Source organism: Apis laboriosa, unplaced genomic scaffold, assembly GCF_014066325.1.
Source record: "Apis laboriosa isolate Shangri-la unplaced genomic scaffold, ASM1406632v1 scaffold204_cov149, whole genome shotgun sequence".
Classification (NCBI taxonomy): domain Eukaryota; kingdom Metazoa; phylum Arthropoda; class Insecta; order Hymenoptera; family Apidae; genus Apis; species Apis laboriosa.
Window position 1 is genome coordinate 1,162,980 of NW_025222299.1, and position 13,854 is coordinate 1,176,833.

At 32.7% G+C, this 13,854-nt stretch overlaps 1 long non-coding RNA gene across 2 annotated transcripts in view; it reads right to left on the reverse strand.

The window, feature by feature from the left end:
- Positions 1 to 573: 573 nt before the first annotated feature.
- The window catches only part of LOC122712664, a 67,448-nt gene continuing 54,167 nt past the window's right edge, over positions 574 to 13,854 (reverse strand). For both annotated transcript variants that reach the window (XR_006346378.1, XR_006346377.1), the window contains 4 exons: positions 2,983 to 3,123; positions 1,989 to 2,807; positions 1,828 to 1,896; positions 574 to 883 (listed from right to left, as the gene is read on the reverse strand). This is a non-coding gene — a long non-coding RNA (uncharacterized LOC122712664). The remainder of the gene's footprint in view (positions 884 to 1,827; positions 1,897 to 1,988; positions 2,808 to 2,982; positions 3,124 to 13,854) is intronic.

Here is a 13,854-nt window from a genome sequence, read left to right on the forward strand (position 1 = left end):
ATTCATTGAAATTTATTGAACAAGGATGAAATAATTGAATAAAGCTCTACTTTTCTATTTTCATTTATTAAGAAAAAATCATTCAAGTCAAGAGATTAATGAAGTACTTGGAATTTAGATAAAGCCAGATATATAGAAGTATATATAGAAGAATAAAAAAATATAGATCCTATCTTTAATATTTATTTGATAATGGAAGATAGAATCTCTGTGTATATTGAATAAAATATTTCATATACAGAGAAGAATAGAAGAAGAATAAAAAAATATAGATCCTATCTTTAATATTTATTTGATAATGGAAGATAGAATCTCTGTGTATATTAAATAAAACATTTCATACACATAATAAAAAGAACCTCAATATTTGTATCTTCAATCATAATTATTACATCTCTGGAATTACATTTCTGAAATTATAAAAATTAAGTAATCATTATTAGAAAATAAATTTTAATTTTTATACAATGAAGAAAGTAATATAATAATACTAACTGTTACAGAAAATGGAGGATTTTTTAAACATAATATAAATGATGAAAGAACAATATCCAGGAAGAAAAGTTCTAGAAATTTATTATTTATTTAGAACAAATCAGGTATTGATCATCAAATAGGTTATTAATATTAACATCGTTATATTATAAATAGCGTATTGAATCTGTTCCATTGGAAGTCGAATCCAGAATGTCGGTCATCGATAAAATCGAATAAAATTCATCGTACCTCTGCGAAAATTTTGTTAAACATCTCATGACTACACACCTATATGTGAGTTTCATACAAAGTATTCCGTACGGATTAAGACAACATATGCCTTCAATATCTATGGTATGTTATCAAATATTTTCTTAATCCTGAATCAGTATCTTCCTTAGTAACCCTATAACAAAATTTAAATTAAATTATTTAATTTTAAAATATGTTAAATTTTATTCTATAGAGATACTTTCCATTTATGTATCTTTATTTTACATATTTATACAATATAAATTATAAAATTAAATATTCTAAAATTAGAAGAATAGAATAAGTCTCAAATTTTAATAGATTATTCTTTCTTTAAAAAAAAAAAAAAAAAGAAATTATCTCTATAAACAATTAAATAAAAAAGAATTTCTTTTTAATTTAAATTTTAATAATTCATTCTTAAAAAATTGCTTGATTTTAAGGATTAATTAAAAAGAGATTATTTCAATATCATCGAAATGGAAACGAAAATCCGTAGTATTTACTTTCTCCTGGCATTCTGGTTCGAGCGCCGTTTATTTACACATTGGCGATAGTATTTCTAAGAATAGTGTAAATACATCGGTGGAGGTATATTATCACACGAGTACCAAGGTGATTCTGTTTTTCATGTAATTACAACCAAGAGACAATTCGTGTTTCATTCTTATCGTTCCGTGTTTCAAGCTAGTCATTTCAACCGACCTTTCAGGTTAGACAATTTTACAGTGAACGTCGTTGCTAATATAATGTCAAAGATAATGTAATAAAATAAAAAATTGAGGTAGAAATATTTTTAATGTTCGTTTCCATGTTCGACGAAATTATTTCTATTTGTTGAATTTAACAATTTTTAAAATTAAAATTAGAAAGTAAATATTTAATAAAATCCAATTTGGATTAAGTAAGAGGAGGTAAGTGATTGGATAAATTGAATATAAAGTGATAACAATTATTTTTTAGGAACTTTAGAAACTTTCTTTAAAAAAATGAGTTATAATATTGAATTGAGTAAATTTTAAAATTGATATTTATTAGGAAAATTAAAAGTCTGGACGTTATTCTACTACTGCCCAAATAAAATTGAAAAATACTCACATAAAAATTTTCTATATTGGCTATGCTTCATAAAATTAATTAAATATAAATAATCTTTGTAACATATATCTGTAAAAGAATCAGAAAAAAAAGAGAATTAAAGAAAAATCACATCTATAAATATAAAAAGTAAGTATATAAGTATAGAATAAAATCATTACCACATCTTGATACATTCTTGTCTTATCTATTTCATTCTATTCATCTGTACAATTTCTACACAAATAGGTTTCTTTCATCGATTCTAAGAAAATAGATAAAAATAAGAAAAAATAAAAAAAAAGAAGAGAAAGAAGCAAAAACAAACGAAAACATTTTACGCCTCGGATGCATGATTTACGAAGTCGAAAGTAGACCGGCTCGCAATCGGTTGCGTTTGAGGAAAGCGACCGGTGATTCGAACGAGCGATGTATTTCCTCGCGTGTAATTTTTCCTCGTGGCCGAAGGAAACCGGTCTTCTTTATCATCGCGACGATAAGTCCCTGCTTGCGCAACGATTATGCGCCAGAGAAACCGTGCTTCGTATGCAAAAAGCGTCCCCGTTCTCTTTCTTCTTCCTTTTTTTTTTTTTTTTTTTTTTTTTATTACGAATACGAAGATTCTTCTTCTCTCTCTCTCGCTAAGGTCAAGAAACTTTGATGGAATGTAAGTAATGATATATCGGTTTAAATGTTACGACGATTAATTTTTTGGGAAATTTTAATAAGAAAAATTTTAATAGAATAATGAAATAATTTTGAATTTTTTTTTTTTTAATGCTGGACCGTGAGTTTACGAAGGGGGGGATAAAAAATTGGAATCGAGAGGGAGATAATTGATAAGAAGCGGCGGCGAAAGTGATTCTGACAAGAGTGGTCGAGAGGCTGGACCATTCGACAAGTGGGGAGATCTGAATCTGGATTGGTTGTGATTCAAAGGCCAATAAGAGACGAGGGATCACGCTTGCGCAGCATCCGGAGATCTCTTGGAGCATTCATCTCTGCAACAATTGAATAATTCAATTGTAAAATTAAATAAACGTAAGTAATCCAAAAATAGCTTTGCTATCAAGAAACTTATACAGTTCATGATCGATAACAATATCAATTTCCACTAATTGATTTTTCTATTTTAATTACACTATAATATATATTTTCAATAAAAAAAGAATATACCTTACAAAAATATCCATCTTCGATATCTTTTCTTACTCTAAAAGAATGCTTATTTTTCTTCAACCACCTTCGATAATCACCAAAATCCTTCAAAAGGATTCCTTCAAACATTTTCTCCAAAGAGAAGATAACTAAAATTTGCTAAAACAAAAAAAAGAAAAAAACAATTAAAAATACAATCAAAAATAACAACATGAAAAAAAAAACTCCAAAATTAAATCTTCTCGATTCCCTTTCGCGATTCGCAAATTGCATCTTTCCTCTCGAGGAAAAGGGCAAGGGGAGAAGAAGGAGAAGAAAAAAAAAAAAGGGTCATCCGGGAAGGGAGAACCGGACGAACTTGGGCGAGGAAGAAAGGTTGGCCAAGGGGCCAAGATCCAAGGATCGTAGGGTCATATACCTGCACGAGCCCAACATTGTCCACTACCTGTTCGACGAAGAGCGTGCGTGTGGAAAACCTGATTCTCGCCCCCCTCCCTCCGTTGGGGGACTCGATGATCCGGCGCGAGGGGCGCAGGTCAGAAGAGAATCCGAAGGGTGAAACGTTGCGCAGGTACACGAACCCTTTTCCACAAGGATCCGTAATCTAAATATGCCCTTATTTCGCGCTATAACCCTTTCCCTTCGGATGTCGAAAAATATCTTTCGATAAAACAGTGTCATCCTCGACGCTCCGATTGGACGATTCCACGTGGTGGAAAGGAAGAGTGTGAGGAGCGGAAGGCTCCAACATTTGGAAACGGGTCTCTGGAAGGGAGGAGGGAAGAAGATGGGCAGTGGACTGGAGAACCGTTGACCGTTCGCGAGGAAAGAGGGCGAGAGAAGAGAAACGATCTATTTCGGATCGACGATGACTCGTTCTTGCAAGAATCAATTTCTTTAATCGATTAATTTGGAAGGAGGAAATCGTAATTAAATGAAAGTCCCTTCTGGTGATTAAATAATTTGTATCTCGTTTTTGTACTCTGGTTTTCTTTAGAAATATGGAAATATTGGAAAGATAATAATCAATAAGCTATAATATAATTTTATTTTCTTGCAGATCTTGATGATCCAGATTTTGATTCGACAAAGAGATTGAAGGAAACTTTAATTATTCCTTTAAATAAAATATGAGTGAAAGATTATATGAAATAAAGAGAGAGATTTTTCTTATAATATATTTTAGATGAATAACAAAATTTTAAGAAGAATAATGAATCTTTAAAGAATTATTTTCTTTCTCGAGAGACATGTTGGAATAAAATTAAAGATCACGTTAAAAAAAAAAGAATTATACACCGATGATGAAGTATTTCTGTCAATTTTAAAAAAGAAAAGAAAAAACATGATAATGAAAAACTATGATTGTCATAGTAAAAAAAAAAAAAAAAAAAAAAAAGAACGAAAAAAGACTCTGTCAAAGCGAGGTTTGTTGCAAAATCAGCATTAGTCACGTTGTAGTAAATAAATAAAGATAAAAAGTAACGGTTGCAAGAACGATGGACATGGCATAACTTGCTCCAATAAAAATCTATCGATCCTCCTTTTTCGAAAGATTACACGTTTTCATAAAATCTTTATGTCCTGCAACAATTATTATGTTCAACATTTTTACGCGTTACCGTGTACATTAATCTTTTTTTTCTTTTTCTTTTTTTTTTTTTTTTTTTTTTTTTTTTTTTTACGAACAACGAAACAATCTCGTGATTTCGTTTCCTAGGACGTGACGCGATCATGAATTTATATAATCGTTCTCGACAGAATTCGACATCTTCTACAGCTAAAAAGCGATTTTTTTTTGTCAAGTATATCTATTGAATAATGTAAAGAATACGATGACGTATAACCTTCCGATAAGAGGCGATAAACTGACGTGTCTGGTTAAATTTCAAGGCTTTGGTCGGAACACGTATAATTCTCGGAGAAAAATTCGCTCGACATTCCCCGATTTATCACTTTGCCAGTACCTGCCCATATTGTGGATATCCACAAATCAAAGAAGTGGTACGCGCTGCAGTTTCGATTTTTTTCAAAGCTGTTGAATTTTTTCGAACGTTCAAACTTTTAATTCAACGTCTCTTCAACTCCTCAAGCCTTTTTTTTTTTTTCTTCGACGTTAAAATATTTTTCAGATTCTTCGAACATTCACATTGTGTTTCCCCTCCTCGACTTCCAAATTCGAGAGAAAAAAGAAAATTCTAGATAATCGCAGAAAAATTTCCAACGATCTCTTTCTCGCCACGATTTCAACCTCGTGTCCGTTGCTCCACATTATTAAAATTAGACTACCACCACCCAAGCATCCCCCATAAAAAACCCAACGGTCAGTTATCCAACGATCATTCGTCCAAAATATCAAACCGACCCACCATCGTCCAGTCTCAAAGTGGGGACGAATGTCCGTTGCTCCAGTTAACGAAATGGCTCTAGTTTTAAATGAAGGAAAAAAAAAAAAAAAGGAAGAGAGAGAAGAAAAATGAAAGACAAACCGTCAACCCTTCTTTATACTGGAATCTTTGAAAGATATATTTTATAAGATATATTTGAATTAATGGTCATATCAGATTTGTTTATTATTTTTTATTTTTTTTATTTTTCAATGATATAGTAGCTTGAGATCAAAATGCTTCAGATATCACATATTTTGTCATTTAAAATGGAAGACAGAGGTAAAATCATTGGAATATTCTTTTTATAATAGATATAATGTTAATTAATTCAACAAAGCTACATTGATTAGGAGGAATATTATATAAATATTGTTGTTATCTAAAATTATTAACTTGGGACTATATTTACACTTAAATTTGTTTTGTTTCTTTTTTTTTTTCTTATATTTAGCGCATTATTCTTTTTTTTATTTTTATCTAGATATATATATATATATTCATTTCAAATATAAAAATAACGTTCTAATGATTTACATCTTCATTATAATGCTGAAGTGTATGAAAAAATTTAAATATAAAAAAAAAAAAAATCTATAAAACACGCGAATGAATATGCGAAAAGATAGAAGAATGCAAATGATTCGTACAAAATATCCATAAACAAATTACATATTGTAATGTTTAAAAAAAAAAAAATGAAACAGATCTTTGTTTCAATCCTATTTCCATAATTTTCATAAAAATAACATCTACATTTGCATAAATGGTCTACCAATACAACTCCAACTCCATCCTTTTTTTTACTCTATCGTTCGAGAAAACTTTTCCCAAATAAAAACCATCCCTCGATTTTCGTTCGATTACGAAGTAATTCTTTTAATTTAATAAAAAAAAAAAAAAAGAAAAATAAAAAAAATGTAAGATTTTAATTTTAACAGGAGCACAGGAAGACAAATGTAACGACGCCTTGCATCCCTTAACGGTTCACCGTATTGCCTCTTTCCCATCGTTCGTGGATGGCCACACGTGAGCTGGACACGAACCGTGTCTAACGGATTTCTTTTCGACCTGATTTAAATAGGTTCCTCGTCGTATCGCGTAAAACTAACAGTTACGGACCAACACACACAGGGTGTCCAGGTAAAATTCGATGACCGATTCTTCTTTTGGAGGAAGGAGAAGGCCCAGAATGCTGCCTTCTCCAGGTAGCCAGTGATCCCGTCCACGGAGGTTTCATGGGAATTTAGGCCGACTGACCATCCGAAATTAGAATATCGGCGACCCTTCGGCCCTTGATATCGTGCTCTCGGGGATGGACGTCCCTTCCTCTTTTTCCTCCTGATCCATCCACACTGTATTCTGGAGGATGAAGGTAGGTCCTCGTGGAAGAGGTGGATGTGACCATGGTCCAGGGGATGTATGGGAAAGTGGGGTGGTTTATCGGTGGCAGAAGTGTGAGAAAAAGGGTGGTTAGGTGGTCTTCTTGGTGGTAGCTTTGATAAGAATTGGAGGGGTGAAAATGGAGATATTGAATTTCGATGGGATCGTAGAATTAAATTTTAAGAATTAAACTTATCCTTAATGTTTATCCTTAATGAATTATATGTTTTCAGGAATATAGAAGGAAGCTAAAATATACTTATAAAGATATATTTTCTTCTTGATGAAAAGAGTATGTCGTCCAACGATAACAAATAATATAAAAGGATGAATGAATTAAATTTTTTAGAGGAATTGTATTTTAATTAAAATATCCTACTGATTCTAAAATTAACTACAACTATCCTTAACTTAACAAATATGACTTAAATTTTCTTCTTGATGAAAAAATAATATAAATGAAAAGATAATATGAATATATAAAATATATAAATATATAAAATATATAAAATGAAAAGATAATATGTGCTCTTACAGCAACAGATAATATAAAAGAAGGAATTAAATTTTTTAGAGGAATTATACTTTAATTAAAATATTCTAAAATTAATGATTAACTATCTTTAATGCTTCTGAATTACTGCAGAAATAGAAGGAAGCTAAATATAGTTAACAAGTATACAGCTTGAATTTTTTTCTTGAATAAAAAGAGTGTGTGGTCCAACAAATAATATAAAAGGAGAAATGAATTAAATTTTTTAGTGAAATTATATTTTAATTAAAGTATTCTGTGATTCTAAAATTAATGATTAACTATCCTTAATGCTTCTGCAGGAATATAGAAGGAAGTTAAATATAGTTAACAAGTATACAGCTTGAATTTTCTTCTTGAGTGAAAAGAGTGTGTGATCCAACATATAAAAGAATTAAATGAGTGAAAACAAAAATTAAAATATGTGTATTCTTTCTGAAATGGGGAAATATCTCGAAGAGGGAAATATTCAGGCCACGTTAACAGGTCCTATCACGCTGAAGTATACCAACGAGTCGTCGGTCGGTTTTGAGCTTCCAGAACAACTGATACATCGCGATTAACATAAATTTACAGAGGGAACGTCCGGCCTGTATTACTCTGGGACCGACTATCAGCGTGGTAACTGTCTGCTTTGCATACAAGTTAATCCTTAAACGTTATTTATTATCTATAGATTTTATAATGCTCGTTGAACGATCGAGACAAATCTCTATCCGAATATTCTTTCCATATAACTAATATTACATAATAACCATTTTATATTTCCTACGTATTATTGTGATGTATGTATGTTTGTTCTGCCAGACGATAAAATTAATTTTTTTAGATCGATATCTAAATTCAATCGTTCATTACCATTCTTTCGGCCTTAATTTGCATTAATTTAAAAAATAATCTGAGATTTTATTCGAATAGAGATTAAGATTTTACGAAAAAGAAAATTAAATTTTTCTCGAAATATCGTCGAATTGTCTGATAATTTAAAGTTTCATATTATTTAATATCCAATATTTTTAGAAAATGTTTCTATATATAGCTTAAACGGATAATATTGTAACATTGTCGAAATTGGAACGCATAATCTCAACAACTGCAATCTATCCACTCGTGTTCTGTTTATTTATTTATTTTTAACACAATTTTACCCAAGTATCCCAATTTCTCGATAAGGAAAACAGAAGGATAATCTCTTCTTGATTTGCTAAAAAAGAATTGAAAGAACGTTTCCCTTTCTCAAACACGATCCTATCCAAGCAATTTGCATTCAATGAAAGCGTCGAACGCGCGACGCGAAGATCGCAGCGAAGGCAAACAAGCGATCGAGTGACGTCCGGAATGGCTATATAATCAGTCACAAGTTAGAGCATCCTCCTGACCCGAAGGATCAATGAATGATCGATAAAGAACGATCCATATTCATGGTGATTCGACGAAATGGAGGGGGGTGGGGGCAGAGGAAGAGCCGAAGAAGGTGGCGCAACCACCAACGAGTCTGGGTTATTTGCGTGTAACGATGATGTTGCGGACGGGGTCGTGAGGTCATTGCGAACAATTATGAGTGTGTGTGTGTGTGTATGTATGTGGGAATATTAGAGAAAGAGAGAAGAAAAAGAAAGAAGAACGATCGCGTTCGATTTATTGCGAACGATCGAAAATTAGAAAATTAGATGGAGTTGTTACTCGAAAGAGAGATTTGTCTGATTTTTGAGGATGATTTATTTTTTTTTTTTTTTTGATTAAGTAAGTATTTATGGAAAATTTAGTGAAAGTTTTTATTCTGTTTGATTGAAAAAAATAAGGAAACATCTATGAAATATGGATAATTTTGAATATTGGATTCTTTTGAACGATCGACCCCTCTCTCTCTCTCTCTCTCTCTCTTATAATTTTATGAATCTATGAAATGTTTATATGGTCGAAACTTATGAAAAATGGATTACTAAAATTGTTAAAATGTGTTAACGGATGCGTTAGATGCATTGTGTTGAGAGAATTTGTATTGTGAGAAAAGTTTATCAATTTAATTTTCAACGGAAGTTATTTGAACTTAACATTGACATAGCATAGAAAATGGCAATGGTTTAAAACTGATTGAAATTATTAATGCTTTTTTTAGAGTCATTTATTTTTTTTTTTTTTTTTTTTATTCGAGCCACAAGTCTCGTCAATTTTTCGATATATATCGATATAATAATGGCTCGACACGTGACTCCAGCAAAGAAAAATGACGAATAAATTACCTACTTATTAGTAAATCGGTTTCTCCATCATATACAGATATATTTCATTCTAAACTACCATTCCAACTCATATTTTATATATATATATATATCTATATCATTTACTTTTCAGTAATCAACTCTAGTTAGGAGGATAATTCGCAAGCTTTTCTATCGTTGTTAATTGTATACCTAAGTTTGGTTAAGTGTCCCGTAATTGGCCACGATAACAATGACGTCAATGTCTCTTGTCTTCTTTCCTTTTCCCCCCCAAGCGAGTTTATTGCAGATATATTCTTAGAAAAACAGGAACCGAATAGTTCTATGCCGGCGATATGCACGGCTAATGCCGGTCATTGGTTATATTTGGCATATCTAGAGTTGGAAATGTGTGACTCACCGGCTCGTATCTGTAGCTGTGTGGTAAGGTACGCACCTAACGATTCGCATGCTCCTGTTAAAAGTAATGAAAAAAATACGGAGAAATACTCGATTCCCTGTTCCTCTGGACAATGTTTAATAATAATTTACGATTAAAAAAAAAAAAAAAAAGAAAAGAAAAAAAGATGACACGTTTGTTCAATTTTCCAATTTAGAATTAAAAATTTTATTAATACCCTGAGAAATCTTCGTGTTTCGAGAGTTCAAGAATTTCTTTCTTACCCTACTTCTTCTATTACATAAACTCTGTCCCTCGATAGACATATATTCAAAAACAAATAACAGGGGGATCAATTCCAATAGCCGAAGCAAACATAAAAATTACTATATATAGACAAGATTCTATCTTCGTCGCACGTTCATCTATATGTATACACCCATAAATTATAATTCGCATAAATTTCAATAAATTGAAAGGAATAATATATTTCATCGCTCCGTCGATAAGAATGGAACCGCGGCCAACAAAAATGAAAACGAAAAAAAAAAAAAAAACCTAGCCCCTAGTTTAAAAACTACCCTGGAAAAAATTTCATGCTTAAGCGACGATTATTTATAACACTATTGAAAATTAAAAAAATCATTGGAAAGAAAGGAAAGATCGCTCCCTCCCCCCTTCGGAATCGACGATGATTCCGAATAAAATGGTGTTTCCTCCCGTAAGCGTAATTCGAGGTGCACGATAGATAGAGCCGTCTCGCTCCCCCCTTAGCCGCTTTCTCGTTTTCCTCTCTCTGTCTCGGCGGATAATCGTTAAAGCAGGTGTCCCCGACGAGCGTGGGAGAGAGGTGAGCGCCACCCAGCGCAAACTCCCAACCCATTACTATAACGAAGCGTCGCCATGGAGACCCTTGGAGAAACACACGTGGGGTTGTGCAGAGAGAGAGAGCTCCCGTTCTTTTTTTTTTTTCTTCTTCTTTCTCTCCCCCTTTCCTTCTCGCACCCTTTCGCCTCTTTCTCCCGGCTTCTCTCGCCCGGTTTTCCCTCCGAGTTTTTCAGAGTGTTCTCTCTCTCTCTCTCTCTCTCTCCCTCTCCCTCTCCTCCTCTCTCTCCCTCGCCCCCATTCGACCACCACGCGGCCGGAATATCTCCACGTTTGTGAATTAAAGCACCGAATGAGGCAGCCAACGGGTTACCACGGGTAACGGGCCGGTTGCCATCGCGATACCGGGGCCACAACATAAAATCGCCACTTTGACGATTTGTTTCGGGCCATTGATGCCACATCGGAATCAATTTCACCCTTCTCGACACTCTCCCCCCTCCCTCCTTCCCTCCCTCTTTCTTTCCTCCCTGCGATTAGTATCGTTGGCGATGATTGGCGATCGTTGGCGATGGTTGGCGATCGTTGCCTCGTTCGACTATTTAGATCGGATGGATCGATGGATTTTAATTATTTAATTTATATTTCTATCCGATATTTTGATTCCTTTATATTTGATTAATCTTATGGATTGTCGTTGGTGGTGGGTTTGATTTTACACCCTTGGAATATATTTTTGGTAGTAAGAGTATATATGGAGTAAAAATTGGAGGATAATATTATCTAAGATTCGAGGAGGATTAACAAATCCACGGTTTGTGGAAGGTTGGCCTCCTTCTCGCATGGAAATGACTTTCTTAGACCGAGCTTGGTTGGTAATTCGGTTTAATGGTACCCTCGATGACGCGTTTGTTCGCCGGTACGATGGCTTTTCTCTGTCGGTTGTTGGAATAGGGGTAGTCTTGCGATTCTTCTTCGTTCTTGTTTTTTTTTTTTTTAGGTCACTGAACTTCGATGCTGATGAAACGAATTAAAATCTATTTCTATAGCATCACAAATAAGTGAATTTCTTTCTTCAAACACAATATTTATTGTATCCCTGATTTTTGTTCTTACTTTTTTACAAGCTGATTTCTCCTTCTTTTCAATCTTCTTGTGTCACCTTTGCTTATTCTTTGGAGTATTTTTTTCCCCTCTATTCCAATTAGAAAAGAAAAAAATCACATTTTCCAATCTCAAGTCAATTTTTTTCCATTTCGTCGACCATTTGGTTGGCCGTTCGTGCAACGAACGCATAAACGCTGCGTCGCACGGGTATTTAGGCGTATACGTGTGCATTTAGGTATAACGTTGTTCAAGTTCAAGCTCACACACGCCGCACGCCTCCGTGAACGAACGGTTCCATTTGCTCGATAAAGTCGAAAACTCCCCCGCGACTGTGTGGCCAACTTTCTTTCGCGGTGTTTCCTTACGACACGCGTGGCCGGGAAAATTGAAATTAATTGAAATTAATGGGAACGCGAGTTACCTGAGCGGCGATCGATATTTTCAACGTGTGAGGAGTATTTCCAGACAAGTTGGATGTTATTTTTTTTTTTTTTCTTAAGGGAAGATTATACAGATTAAAAAATTAAATTACTTAAATTCTGTCATTGTGTTATTCTCTTCTTAAAAGAATATAAGAAATGATATAATAATAATGTAATTTTTCTTCTTAAATGGAATGTATTTTTTTCAATGATTTTTTAAAAAAGAAAGTATTTATGAGTCTAAAGTTGTAAAAGAGTTAAAAGAAGTAAATAAGTTTTACAATTCAAAAATTTCCCCATCCAATCAATCTTCAATCATTTTTCACTTATAAAAAAATTTTATCAATCGCAAATTTTATTCTCTCTCAAAGTGTAACAACTCTAAAAAATTACCTAACTCGAAACATTAAAAAAATCTCGAAAATATTGTAAATTTATATTTCGAAAAGAACGAAATTAAATAATGTAATAATAATATAATTTTTTTTCTTATATGAAATATATTTTTACAATGGTTCTTAAAAAAGAAAATATCCATGAGTCCATATATCCATATTGTAATTGAGTTTAGTTAAAAAACGTAAATAACTCGTTTTATATATTTACAATTCAAAAATTTCTCCATCTTTCGACCATCTTTCACTTACAAAACAAATCTTATTAACCGCAAATTTTATTCTCTCTCAAAATGTAACAACTCTAAAAAACTAAAAAACTAAATAACCAATATCGAAACATTGAAAAACGTTGAAAATATTCTATATTTATTTATCGAAAAGATAAAATTGCATTATAATATAATAGGAAAGAGAGGGAGGGATAATAAAAGAAAAGAAAAAAAACTCGATGATAAAAATGATAAAAATAATGAAATTTATCGCGCACGATAGACGAATTAGAGCGGTGGAAACGAAAAATCGGGGAAGAGCGACGCGTCGTGCCGCGTCGTTTCGAATCGAAACGGGCGCGCAAGCGAGCAGCCATATTTACATAACAATCGGGGATCACGTAACGACATTCGCGCGACGCGCTTCTCGGTTTCGTGTGTGCCTTTATTCGTCGACTTGTGCGCGACGTGGAAAGTCGTGTAAAGCGGCTTCTGTTGCGCGATTGCTCCGTGTTTGCGGAACGATCGAAAGCGTGGCCACGCCGGAACTTCCGTCAAACGATCTACCGCGGATTAATTTAACCAACGAGACCGTGATTACGACGAATTTTTAATATCATCGCGAATCGAATTTTTTACGATGTTTAAATCGAAGCTCGAATCTAAATCTGTATATCTGTATACGTAGTATAAATTTTAATATTTCTTTCTTCTTCGAATGAATCGAGTTTACAGGAAAGTTTTCGTAATTTAGATGTAATATAAAAATTTAAGGAACGTATTATCATTTTAAATAAGAGTAAAGTTTGAGGAAAATATTGATATGTAAATTCGAATTTAAAGAAAAAGATCGAGATCTAAGATAGAATTAAGTAAAGTAAATTTGTTTAAGATTTCGCTTTTCGAAAGTATTGATTATATATTTATATGATATTTATATTTATATATTAATATATAAATATATTAATATATTATAATATATATAATTATATTATAATAATATAATATATTAATATATATTTTATT